Source organism: Aegilops tauschii, chromosome 5 (genome assembly GCF_002575655.3).
Source record: "Aegilops tauschii subsp. strangulata cultivar AL8/78 chromosome 5, Aet v6.0, whole genome shotgun sequence".
Taxonomy (NCBI): Eukaryota; Viridiplantae; Streptophyta; class Magnoliopsida; order Poales; family Poaceae; genus Aegilops; species Aegilops tauschii.
In genome coordinates this window covers 326,876,325-326,888,602 of record NC_053039.3, presented here as the reverse complement: position 1 = coordinate 326,888,602, position 12,278 = coordinate 326,876,325, and the positions used below count along the sequence as shown (strand labels likewise).

The following is a 12,278-nucleotide window of genomic DNA, read 5'->3' as shown; positions in this document are numbered from 1 at the left end:
GGAGATTTGTCCCATCGTACGGCCGGGATGGGACGGCCGCTAACCCTCGGCCGGGTTGGACAGCACACCAAGGGAAGTCTTGAATTGGTTGTAGGGGCCGAGTTGAGGAGTCTGGCCGGGTCGAGGGACTTGGCCAGGTCGAGGGACTTGGCAGGGTCGAGCGACCCGGCCGAATGCGAGCCGGATTGAGGGGCAATGCTAGCCCCGTTGTTTTTTAAAAGGATCCGGGTTCCGTTGCCTGCCTGGGGTTTATCCCCCCGACATAGCGGCATGGAAGTAGTAGCACGTAGCACAAAACAGTAGCGGCACACACACAACACCATCACCAGGATGTTTGTCCAAAATGCCTTTCAAATTCATTTCACACATTCTTAAATCAATTAACCATGCTTTGTTGAAACAATCAACTCACCGGTCTTTCATTCTAAACTTTTAGCAAACAAGAGTTTGCGAGCTAACCGTAGTTTTTTTGCCTTAGAATTGTGTGAATATGTGTGTTACACCTACCAAACTAATCAAATTGCTACTCATCGATTCCTCATAGAAAATGATACTCAAAGTATCTTGCTCTCACTATTTTTCAAGTTATAGCAAAAATGAAGCGGATCTCCTCTGGCGAGAGTGGGTGGCTTCAATTCCTCACCTTGGAGCTTTTCCTGGCCAGCATCTCGTTGGGGTTCTGCTGCTGGAACACACTCGGCAGCCATACCCACAACAGCGTGACTCCTATAACTCCAACTGCAGTCGTTGTATCCTCTCCAGTAGCTCTTTCACACAGTCGATCGTGTCCCCCGGGATCGACGTCCTGTCTATCTGGACGAAATCAAATCTGCAAAAAGAATAAACACTCAGTTCAATGTAATCCCAAGATTCTACCCCCTGGGTTTGCCGAGATCGATGGTTGGTGTTTATTTACCTTGCTGGTCTTCGGTGTTGACGGCCGCTAGAATCGAGAAGGGAAACATGCAATCGCTAGATGAAGCATTCTTTCAGATTGTGCCTGAACTTGTTAATTCGGTGTATTGGCACCACTTCATCCATGATAGTTCCCTGTTGATATGTTCTAATTACTGACATGATCTAATTATTGAGTATATGTTGAATAAAACATGACACTATGGGGCTGTTTGGATTATGACTATATTTGCCATATATTTCCACATGACTTTTGCCACACTTGCCTCACTTGAGTTGCTCAAATTGTTAGCCACACTTTAGCTTGCCTAAGGGAATCTTGCCACACTTTTTGTGCCTATGACATGTGGGTGTTGGGAATCGTAGTATTTCAAAAAAATCCTACAAACATGCAAGATCTATCTAGGAGAAGCATAGCAACGAGTGGGGAGAGTGTGTCCACGTACCCTCGTAGACCGAAAGCGGAAGCGTTTAGTAACACGGTTGATGTAGTCGAACGTCTTCACGATCCAACCGATCCAAGTACCGAACGTATGGCACCTCCGCGTTCACCACGATGACGTCCCTCGAACTCTTGATCCAGTTGAGGACGAGGGAGAGTTCGGTCAGCATGACGGCGTGGCAACAGTGATGATGAAGTTACCGGCGCAGGGCTTCGCCTAAGCACTACGACGATATGACCGAGGTGTGTAAGTGTGGAGGGGGGCACCGCACACGGCTAAGAGAAGACTTGGTGTGTGTTTGGGGCGCCCCCCTCCCACGTATATAAAGGAGGGGGAGGAGGAGGAAGGGCCCCTAGGTGCGCGCCAAGTGTGGGGAGTCCTACTAGGACTCCCAAGTCCTAGTAGGATTCCCCTTTCTTTTTCCTTTTCCAGAGTAGCAAAGGGGGAAAGAGAGAAGGAGTAGGAGAGGGAAAGGGGGGCGCCACCCCCACCCCTTGTCCAATTCGGATTGGCAAGGGGGGCGTGCGCCACCTCCTATGGTCGTCCCTCTCTCCTCCACTAAGGCCGATGTTGGCCCATAACCTTCCCGGGGGGTTCCGGTAACCTCCCGGTACTCCAAAACTTATCCGATACTTCCCGAAACCATTCCGGTGTCCGAATGTAACCTTCCAATATATGAATCTTTACCTCTCGACCATTCGAGACTCCTTGTCATGTCCGTTATCTCATCCGAGACTCCAAACAAACTTTGGTCATCAAATCACATAACTCATAATACAAACTGTCATCGAACGTTAAGTGTGCAGACCCTACGGGTTCGAGAACTATGTAGACATGACCGATACACATCTCCGGTCAATAACCAATAGCGGAACCTGGATGCTCATATTGGCTCCTACATATTCTACGAAGATCTTTATCGGTTAAACCACATAACAACATACGTTGTTCCCTTTGTCATCGGTATGTTACTTGCCCGAGATTCGATCGTCGGTATCCTCATACCTAGTTCAATCTTGTTAATGGCAAGTCTCTTTACTCGTTCCGTAATGTATCATCCCGCAACTAACTCATTAGTCACATTGCTTGCAAGGCTTATAGTGATGTGCATTACCGAGAGGGCCTAGAGATACCTCTCCGATACACGGAGTGAAAAATCCTAATCTTGATCTATGCCAACTCAACAAACACCTTCGGAGACACCTGTAGAGCATCTTTATAATCACCCAGTTACATTGTGATGTTTGATAGCACACAAGGTGTTCCTCCGGTATTCGGGAGTTGCATAATCTCATAGTCAGAGGAACATGTATAAGTCATGAAGAAAGCAATAGCAATAAAACTAAACGATCATTATGCTAAGCTAACGGATGGGTCTTGTCCATCACATCATTCTTTAATGATGTGATCCCATTCACCAAATAACAACACATGTCTATGGTTAGGAAACTTAACCATCTTTGATTAACGAGCTAGTCAAGTAGAGGCATACTAGGGACACTCTGTTTGTCTATGTATTCACACATGTACTAAGTTTCTGGTTAATACAATTCTAGCATCAATAATAAACATTTATCATGATATAAGGAAATATAAATAACAACTTTATTATTGCCTCGAGGGCATATTTCTTTCAGTCTCCCACTTGCACTAGAGTCAATAATCTACATTACATAGTAATGATTCCAAAACCCATGGAGTCTTGGTGCTGATCATGTTTTGCTCGTGAGAGAGGCTTAGTCAACGGGTCTGCAACATTCAGATCCGTATGTATTTTGCAAATCTCTATGTCTCCCTCCTTGACTTGATCGCGGATGGAATTGAAGCGTCTCTTGATGTGTTGGTTCTCTTGTGAAATCTGGATTCCTTCGCCAAGGCTATTGCTCCAGTATTGTCACGAAAGATTTTCATTGGACCCGATGCACTAGGTATTACACCTAGATCGGATATGAACTCCTTCATCCAGACTCCTTCATTTGCTGCTTCCGAAGCATCTATGTACTCCGCTTCACACGTAGATCCCGCCACGACGCTTTGCTTTGAACTGCACCAACTGACAGCTCCACCATTCAATATAAATATGTATCCGGTTTGTGACTTAGATTCATCCGGATCAGTGTCAAAGCTTGCATCGATGTAACCATTTACGACGAGCTCTTTGTCACGTCCATAAACGAGAAACATATCCTTAGTCCTTTTCAGGTATTCCAGGATGTTCTTGACCGTTGTCCAGTGATCCACTCCTGGATTTCTTTGGTACCTCCCTGCTAAACTAATAGCAAGGCACACATCAGGTCTGGTACACAGTATTGCATACATGATAGAACCTATGGCTAAGGCATAGGGAATGACTTTCATTTTCTCTCTATCTTCTGCAGTGGTCGGGCATTGAGTCTGACTCAACTTCACACCTTGTAACACAGGTAAGAACCCTTTCTTTGACTGATCCATCAAAACTTTATCAAGGTATGTGCTTTGTGAAAGTCCAATTAAGCATCTTGATCTATCTATATAGATCTTGATGCCCAATATATAAGCAGCTTCACCGAGGTCTTTCACTGAAAAAATCTTATTCAAGTATCCTTTTATGCTATCCAGAAATTCTATATCATTTCCGATCAACAATATGTCATCCACATATAATATCAGAAATTCGACAGAGCTCCCACTCACTTTCTTGTAAATACAGGCTTCTCCAAAAGTCTGTATAAAACCATATGCTTTGATCACACTATCAAAGCGTATATTCCAACTCCAAGAGGCTTGCACCAGTCCATAAATGGATAGCTGGAGCTTGCACACTTTCTTAGAACCTTTTGGATCGACAAAACCTTTTGGTTGCATCATATACAACTCTTCTTTAAGATATCCATTAAGGAATGCAGTTTTGACATCCATTTGCCAGATTTCATACTCATAAAATGCAGCAATTGCTAACATGATTCGGACAGACTTAAGCATCGCTACGGGTGAGAAGGTCTTATCATTGTCAACTCCTTGAACTTGTCGAAAACCTTTCGCAACAAGTCGAGCTTTGTAGATAGTAACATTACCGTCAGCGTTAGTCTTCTTCTTGAAGATCCATTTATTCTCTATGGATTGCCGATCATCGGGCAAGTCAACCAAAGTCCACACTTTGTTCTCATACATGGATCCCATCTCAGATTTCATGGCCTCAAGCCATTTCGCGGAATCTGGGCTCATCATCGCTTCCTCATAGTTCGTAGGTTCGTCATGGTAAAGTAACATGACCTCTAGAACAGGATTATCGTACCACTCTGGTGCGGACCTTACTCTGGTTGACCTACGAGGTTCGGTAGTAACTTGATCTAAAGTTTCATGATCATCATCATTAGCTTCCTCACTGATTGGTGTAGTAATCACTGGAACTGATTTCTGTGATGAACTACTTCCCAATTCGGGAGAAGGTACAATTACCTCATCAAGTTCTACTTTCCTCCCACTCACTTCTTTCGAGAAAAACTCCTTCTCTTGAAAGGATCTGTTCTTAGCAACGAATATCTTGCCTTCGGATCTGTGGTAGAAGGTGTACCCAACAGTCTCCTTTGGGTATCCTATGAAGACACATTTCTCCGATTTGGGTTCAAGCTTATCCACTTGAAGCTTTTTCACATAAGCATCGCAACCCCAAACTTTAAGAAACGACGGCTTAGGTTTCTTGCCAAACCATAGTTCATATGGTGTCGTCTCAACGGATTTAGATGGTGCCCTATTTAACGTGAATGCAGCCGTCTCTAAAGCATAACCCCAAAACGATAGTGGTAAATCAGTAAGGCATCATAGATCGCACCATATCTAATAAAGTACGGTTACGATGTTCGGACACACCATTACGCTGTGGTGTTCCAGGTGGTGTGAGTTGCGAAACTATTCCATGTTGTTTCAAATGAAGACCAAACTCATAACTCAAATATTCACCTCCATGATCAGATCGTAGAAACTTTATTTTCTTGTTACGATGATTTTCCACTTTGCTCTGAAATTCTTTGAACTTTTGAAATGTTTCAGACTTATATTTCATCAAGTAGATATAACCATATCTGCTCAAATCATCTGTGAAGGTCAAAAAATAACGATACCCGCCGCGAGCCTCAACACTCATCTGACCGCATATATCAGTATGTATTATTTCCAACAAGTTTGTTGCTCACTCCATTGTTCCGGAGAACGGAGTCTTAGTCATCTTGCCCATGAGGCATGGTTCGCAAGCATCAAGTGATTCCAAAAGTCCATCAGCATGGAGTTTCTTCATGGGCTTTTGAAAGTGCAACTATCCCAGGGTGGTTTTGGTAATTACTAACAACATATAGCTCATTGAACTAATGCTATTCCAAGATGATCATTTCAGAAAGTTCAGTGATTGGCATGGCATGGATTAGGAATGTGGACCCCTCAAAATGCTAAGGACACGTATTGGCTCAAGATCAAGACTCTACATCTTCATTTCAGTGATCCAAGATCACATTGAGTCCATAGGAAAAGCCAATACTATTAAAAGGGGATGAGGTGTTGCTTAATGGCTTACTTGCTCAAAATGCTTAGTGATATGCACCAAAAACCCTCAACCACTTTCTCATATCCACATATGTCCCAAACCAAAATTCAAACTCGGCCCCACCGAAATGTTCTATCCGGCGCCACCGAGTTCATTTGACATAACCACTGCCAGAAACCATAGTCACTTCGGTGTCACCGATAGGGATCTCGGTCTCACCGAGATGGGATTGCAAACTCTCTGTTTCCCTTCGTAACATTTCAGTCTAACCGAGATGAGCGATCGGTCCCACCGAGTTCGCAATGCAAACTCTCTGTTTCCCCTTCGTAACATTTCGGTCACACCGAAATGAGCGAATCGGTCCCACCGAGTTTGCCTGACCAACTCTCTGGTTAGCTTATTACCAAAGTCGATTTCGCCGAGTTTGTGTAATCGGTCTCACCGAGATTACATTATGCCCTAACCCTAATGAAATCGGTCCCACTGAGTTGACATGTCGGTCCCACCGAAAAGCCTAACGTTCACATTTTGAACTGAATCGGTCTGACCGAGTTTTCTGATTCGGTCCCACCGAGTTTGGTGAATTGTGTGTAACGGTTAGATTTTGTGTGGAGGCTATATATACCCCTCCACCCACTCTTCATTCGTGGAGAGAGCCAACAGAACATGCCTACACTTTCAGCATACATTTTCTGAGAGAGAACCACCTACTCATGTGTTGAGGTCAAGATATTCCATTCCAACCACATAAATCTTGATCTCTAGCCTTCTCCAAGTTGCTTTCCACTCAAATCATCTTTCCACCAAATCCAAATCCGTGAGAGAGAGTTGAGTGTTGGGGAGACTATCATTTGAAGCACAAGAGCAAGGAGTTCATCATCAACACATCATCTATTACCTTTTGGAGAGTGGTGTCTCCTAGATTGGTTAGGTGTCACTTGGGAGCCTCCGTCAAGATTGTGGAGTTGAACCAAGGAGTTTGTACGGGCAAGGAGATCGCCTACTTCGTGAAGATCTACCCTAGTGAGGCAAGTCCTTCATGGGCGATGGCCATGGTGGGACAGAAAAGGTTGCTTCTTCGTGGACCCTTCATGGGTGGAGCCCTCCGTGGACTCGCGCAACCGTTACCCTTCGTGGGTTGAAGTCTCCATCAACGTGGATGTACGATAGCACCACCTATCGGAACCACGCCAAAAATCTCCGTGTCTACATTGCGTTTGCTCCCTCCAAACTCCTCCCTTTACCTTCATGTGCAATGTTTTACATTCCGCTGCTATACTCTTAGACTTGCATGTGTAGGTTGATTGCTTGACTTGCTCTAAGTTGCTAAAATCTGCCAAGACTTAAAATTGGGAAAAGGTTAGATTTTTATTTGGTCAAGTAGTCTAATCACCCCCCCCCTCTAGACATACTTTCGATCCTACAGCTTTACACCAATATGACCTAAACGGCAGTGCCACAAATAAGTTGCACTATCATTATTAACCTTGCATCTTTGTGTATCACTACAATCAAGATTCAAGGAAAATAGACCACTCATCAAGGGTGCACGACCATAAAAGATATTACTCATATAAATAGAACAACCATTGTTCTCTAATTTAAATGAATAACCGTCTCGCATCAAACAAGATCCAGATATAATGTTCATGCTTAACGCTGGCACCAAATAACAATTATTCAGGTCTAAAACTAATCCCGAAGGTAGATGTAGAGGTAGCGTGCCGACGGTGATCACATCGACTTTGGAACCATTTCCCACGCCCATCGTCACCTCGTCCTTAGCCAACCTTCGTTTAATCCGTAGCCCCTGTTTCGAGTTGCAAATATGAGCAACAGAACCAGTATCAAATACCCAGGCGCTAATACAAGAATTAGTAAGGTACACATCAATAACATGTATATCAAATATATACCTTTCACTTTGCCATCCTTCTTATCCGCCAAATACTTGGTGCAGTTTTGCTTCCAGTGACCAGTCTGTTTGCAGTAAAAGCACTCAGTCTCAGGCTTAGGTCCAGACTTGGGTTTCTTCACTTGAGCAACAACTTGCTTGTCGTTCTTCTTGAAGTTACCCTTCTTCCCTTTGCCCTTTTTCTTGAAACTAGTGGTCTTGTTAACCATAAACACTTGATGCTCCTTCTTGATTTCTACCTCCGCAGCCTTTAGCATCGCGAAGAGCTCGGGAATTGTCTTATCCATCCCTTGCATATTATAGTTCATCACGAAGCTTTTGTAGCTTGGTGGCAGTGATTGAAGAACTCTGTCAATGACACTATCATCAGGAAGATTAACTCCCAGTTGAGTCAAGTGGTTGTGGTACCCAGACATTCTGAGTATATGTTCACTGACAGAACTATTCTCCTCCATCTTGCAGCTATAGAACTTGTTGGAGACTTCATATCTCTCAACCCGGGCATTTGCTTGAAATATTAACTTCAACTCCTGGAACATCTCATATGCTCCATTATGTTCAAAACGTCTTTGAAGTCCCGATTCTAAGCCGTAGAGCATGGCACACTGAACTATCGAGTAGTCATCAACACGCGACTGCCAGGCATTCACAATGTCTGCAGTTGTTGGCGCAGGTGGTACACCTAGCGGTGCTTCTAGGACATAATTCTTCTGTGCAGCAATGAGGATAATCCTCAAGTTACGGACCCAGTCCGTGTAATTGCTACCATCATCTTTCAACTTAGCTTTCTCTAGGAACGCATTAAAATTCAAGGGAACGGTAGCACGGGCCATTGATCTACAACAACAACATAACATGCAAAAACTATCGGGTACTAAGTTCATGATAAATTAAAGTTCAATTAATCATATTATTTAAGAACTCCCACTTAGATTGACATCCCTCTAGTCATCTAAATGATCACGTGATCTATCAACTAAACCATGTCCGATCATCACGTGAGATGGAGTAGTTTTCAATGGTGAACATCACTATGTTGATCATATCTACTATATGATTCACGCTCGACCTTTCGGTCTCAGTGTTCCGAGGCCATATCTGCATATGCTAGGCTCGTCAAGTTTAACCCGAATATTTTGCACGTGCAAAACTGGCTTGCACCCGTTGTATGTGAACGTAGAGCTTATCACACCCGATCATCACGTGGTGTCTCGACACGATGAACTGTAGCAACGGTGCATATTTAGGGAGAACACTTATACCTTGAAATTTAGTGAGAGATCATCTTATAATGCTACCGCTATACTAAGCAAAATAAGATGCATAAAGGATAAACATCACATGCAATCAAAATATGTGACATGATATGGCCATCATCATCTTGTGACTTTGATCTTCATCTCCAAAGCACCGTCATGATCTCCATCGTCACCGGCTTGACACCTTGATCTCTATCGTAGCATCGTTGTCGTCTCGCCAACTATTGCTTCTACAGCTATCACTACCACTTAGTGATAAAGTAAAGCAATTATATGGCGATTGCATTTCATACAATAAAGCGACAACCATAAGGCTCCTGCCAGTTGCCGATAACGGTTACAAAACATGATCATTTCATACAACAATTTATATCTCATCACGTCTTGACCATATCACATCACAACATGCCCTGCAAAAACAAGTTAGACGTCATCTACTTTGTTGTTGCAAGTTTTACGTGGCCGCTACGGGCTTCTAGCAAGAACTGTTCTTACCCACGCATCAAAACCACAATGATTTTTTGTCAAGTGTGTTGTTTTAACCTTCAACAAGGACCGATCGTAGTCAAACTCGGTTCAACTAAAGTTGGAGAAACTGACACCCGCTAGCCACCTATGTGCGAAGCACGTCGGTAGAACCAGTTTCATGAAAGCGGTCATGTAATGTCTGTCCGGGCCGCTTCATCCAACAATACTGCCAAATCAAAGTAAGGCGTTGGTGGTAAGCAGTATGACTATTATCGCGCAGAACTCTTTGTGTTCTACTCGTGCATATAACATCTACGCATAGACCTGGCTCGGATACCTCTCCGATACTCGGAGTGAAAAATCCTAATCTCGATCTATGCCAACCCAACAAACACCTTCGGAGACACCTTTAGAGCATTTTTATAATCACTCAGTTACGTTGTGACGTTTGATAGCACACAAGGTGTTCCTCCGATATTCGGGAGTTGCATAATCTCATAGTCAGAGGAACATGTATAAGTCATGAAGAAAGCAATAGCAATAAAACTAAACGATCATTATGCTAAGCTAACGGATGGGTCTTGTCCATCACATCATTCTCTAATGATGTGATCCCGTTCACCAAATAACAACACATGTCTATGGTTAGGAAACTTAACCATCTTTGATTAACGAGCTAGTCAAGTAGAGGTATACTAGGGACACTCTGTTTGTCTATGTATTCACACATGTACTAAGTTTCCGGTTAATACAATTCTAGCATGAATAATAAACATTTATCATGATATAAGGAAATATAAATAACAACTTTATTATTGCCTCTAAGGCATATTTCCTTCAGTGGGGTTCACTGGTCATAAAAATATTCTTACCTTAGGTGTGGCTAGAACCAAACACCTACCTAATTTGGTCAATCTTGCCTAAGATGAGGCGTGTCAAAGTGTGGCAAGGTGTGGCTGGGAACCAAACAGCCCATATATAAGTTGTGGGTCAGATGTAACCTGACTGTAAACCATGACAAAATTGAGTTCAAATAGTGCCTCTATTTGTGGGCTTCTGAATACTCAAATCCTGGCGATATGCACAAGCTCTGTCGAGCGATAAAAAATACGATTAATAACCCTAAAGGGCGTGTCCTTCCTGCAAGAAAGCATGGCAAGCTGCATGATTAAAATTGTTTCTTTTTCCAAATGTACAATTTTCCAGAAGTATTCCTGCTAATTGAAGACTGCGTACCTTTTGTTTGTTTGTTCATTACCCTAAACTTTCTCACAATTGTGGCCAGATAAAATTTAAATGTAGGTGCAGTTTATGGGGGCGCATACATTACACAAATAGTAGACTCTGAAATTTAAAAGTCAAACAGTGATATTTTTCAGCATATACATGATTCCTCAATTTTGCATGATATTACAGCATTTTCCAGTGCGAAAGTTGTCATATCTCTACTCAAATAAGTGATCTATATGAAAATAAACCGCTCAAAATTGAGATGAAGCAGAAGAATTTGTACGCTTAGGCTCTTGTACTCTTTGTGGAGTCATAAAAGTAGCAAGCAAAAAGAATGAAGATGAATACGGAGCTGCATCTCTACCTCACGCCTTAAATCGACTCCGGACAGAGGAAGGGATGCACAGAAGAGAGAAGGAAGAGAATCTCACCTGGATTTGGTTGCTCGTTCGAGGGCCTCGCCGGCGAGGAGCAGGAGGCCGCCGAGGGGATCTTGCTCGACGGCTGGGCTCTCCGCGCGGATCACGACGCTAGTGCTCGGGGGTGAGACTTGACGGTGTCGAGCGGCGGCTTCTCGTGCACGATGCCGTGGTTGATGACCGCAAAGCAGCAGGTGCGGGACCGCGAGTCGGCGTCCTTCTCCCGTTGCCCACCCCAGCGCCACCGCCAGCATCCTCCCAGATCGGCTACCCCAGCAGGAAGCTGCTCCCCTTCTCCCCGCAGCCCTCAACGAAGCCATGGGGCTCTACACCCTCGAGTCTGAAGCAGCGGCGGTGTCCATGCTTTTTTTCTCCATTATGTGGTCATTCGCGAGCCTGGAGCCCTGGAGGCAGTAGAGGAGAGGTTTTTTTTCTAGGCTAAAACACACGCTTTATTACTCAAGAATGTTCTGAGGAATACATCTCAAGTTTGGAGCTTGAAGCAGCCAAACATGGCGACCAATAGACAGACTAAGCGCGTATTTAGCGAGGCTATGTGCCTCAATATTTGTGGTTCTACGTTCAAAAATAAAAGAACAAGATTGAAATTCAGACTCCATTTGCTTGATCTCCCGGATAATATGTGCATGTGTTCCTCCATTGCCTTCAGAAATATTGGAGACTACTTCCTTGCAGTCCGATGCGACCACCACTTGTGTTTGCATTAGATCAGATGCTAAAGCCAAAGCCTCCCTGCAAGCTAGGGCTTCAAGAGACGCCGGGTCAGAGACACCCTCAAAACATATAGGTGAAGCTCCCATGAACGAGCCATCAATGGCTCGACAGATGACACCGACTGATCCGCGTCTTGCTGATTTGGTTGTAGCCCCATCCACTTTGATCTTGCAGTGGCCCGGTGGCGGAGGAAGCCAGCGTTGAATCAACGTTGGAGCTCGCACCTGGTTCTGTTGCGTAGGCCTCGAGGCTGATATCTCTGAGATGAAGCGATCAACAAAGATGTGCGTACCCGCTGGACTTTGAAATATATTTTCATGGATTGCCTTCCGACGAGCATGCCAAATAGCCCATAGAGTGACTAGAGCTCTGATGAAA

The 12,278-nt window shown here is 44.0% G+C and overlaps 1 long non-coding RNA gene across 2 annotated transcripts; it reads right to left on the bottom strand.

Annotated features, from left to right (window-relative positions):
• Nucleotides 1-9,309: 9,309 nt before the first annotated feature.
• LOC120963957 (uncharacterized) lies at nucleotides 9,310-12,048 on the bottom strand. Of its 2 annotated transcripts, none has more exons than XR_012183673.1 (2): nucleotides 11,178-12,048; nucleotides 9,310-9,458 (listed from the first exon to the last, which is right to left on the bottom strand). It is a non-coding gene; the product is annotated as an uncharacterized lncRNA (long non-coding RNA). The 2 variants fall into 2 exon arrangements; XR_005755642.2 differs by lacking the exon at nucleotides 9,310-9,458 and adding an exon at nucleotides 10,266-10,656.
• Nucleotides 12,049-12,278: the final 230 nt, after the last annotated feature.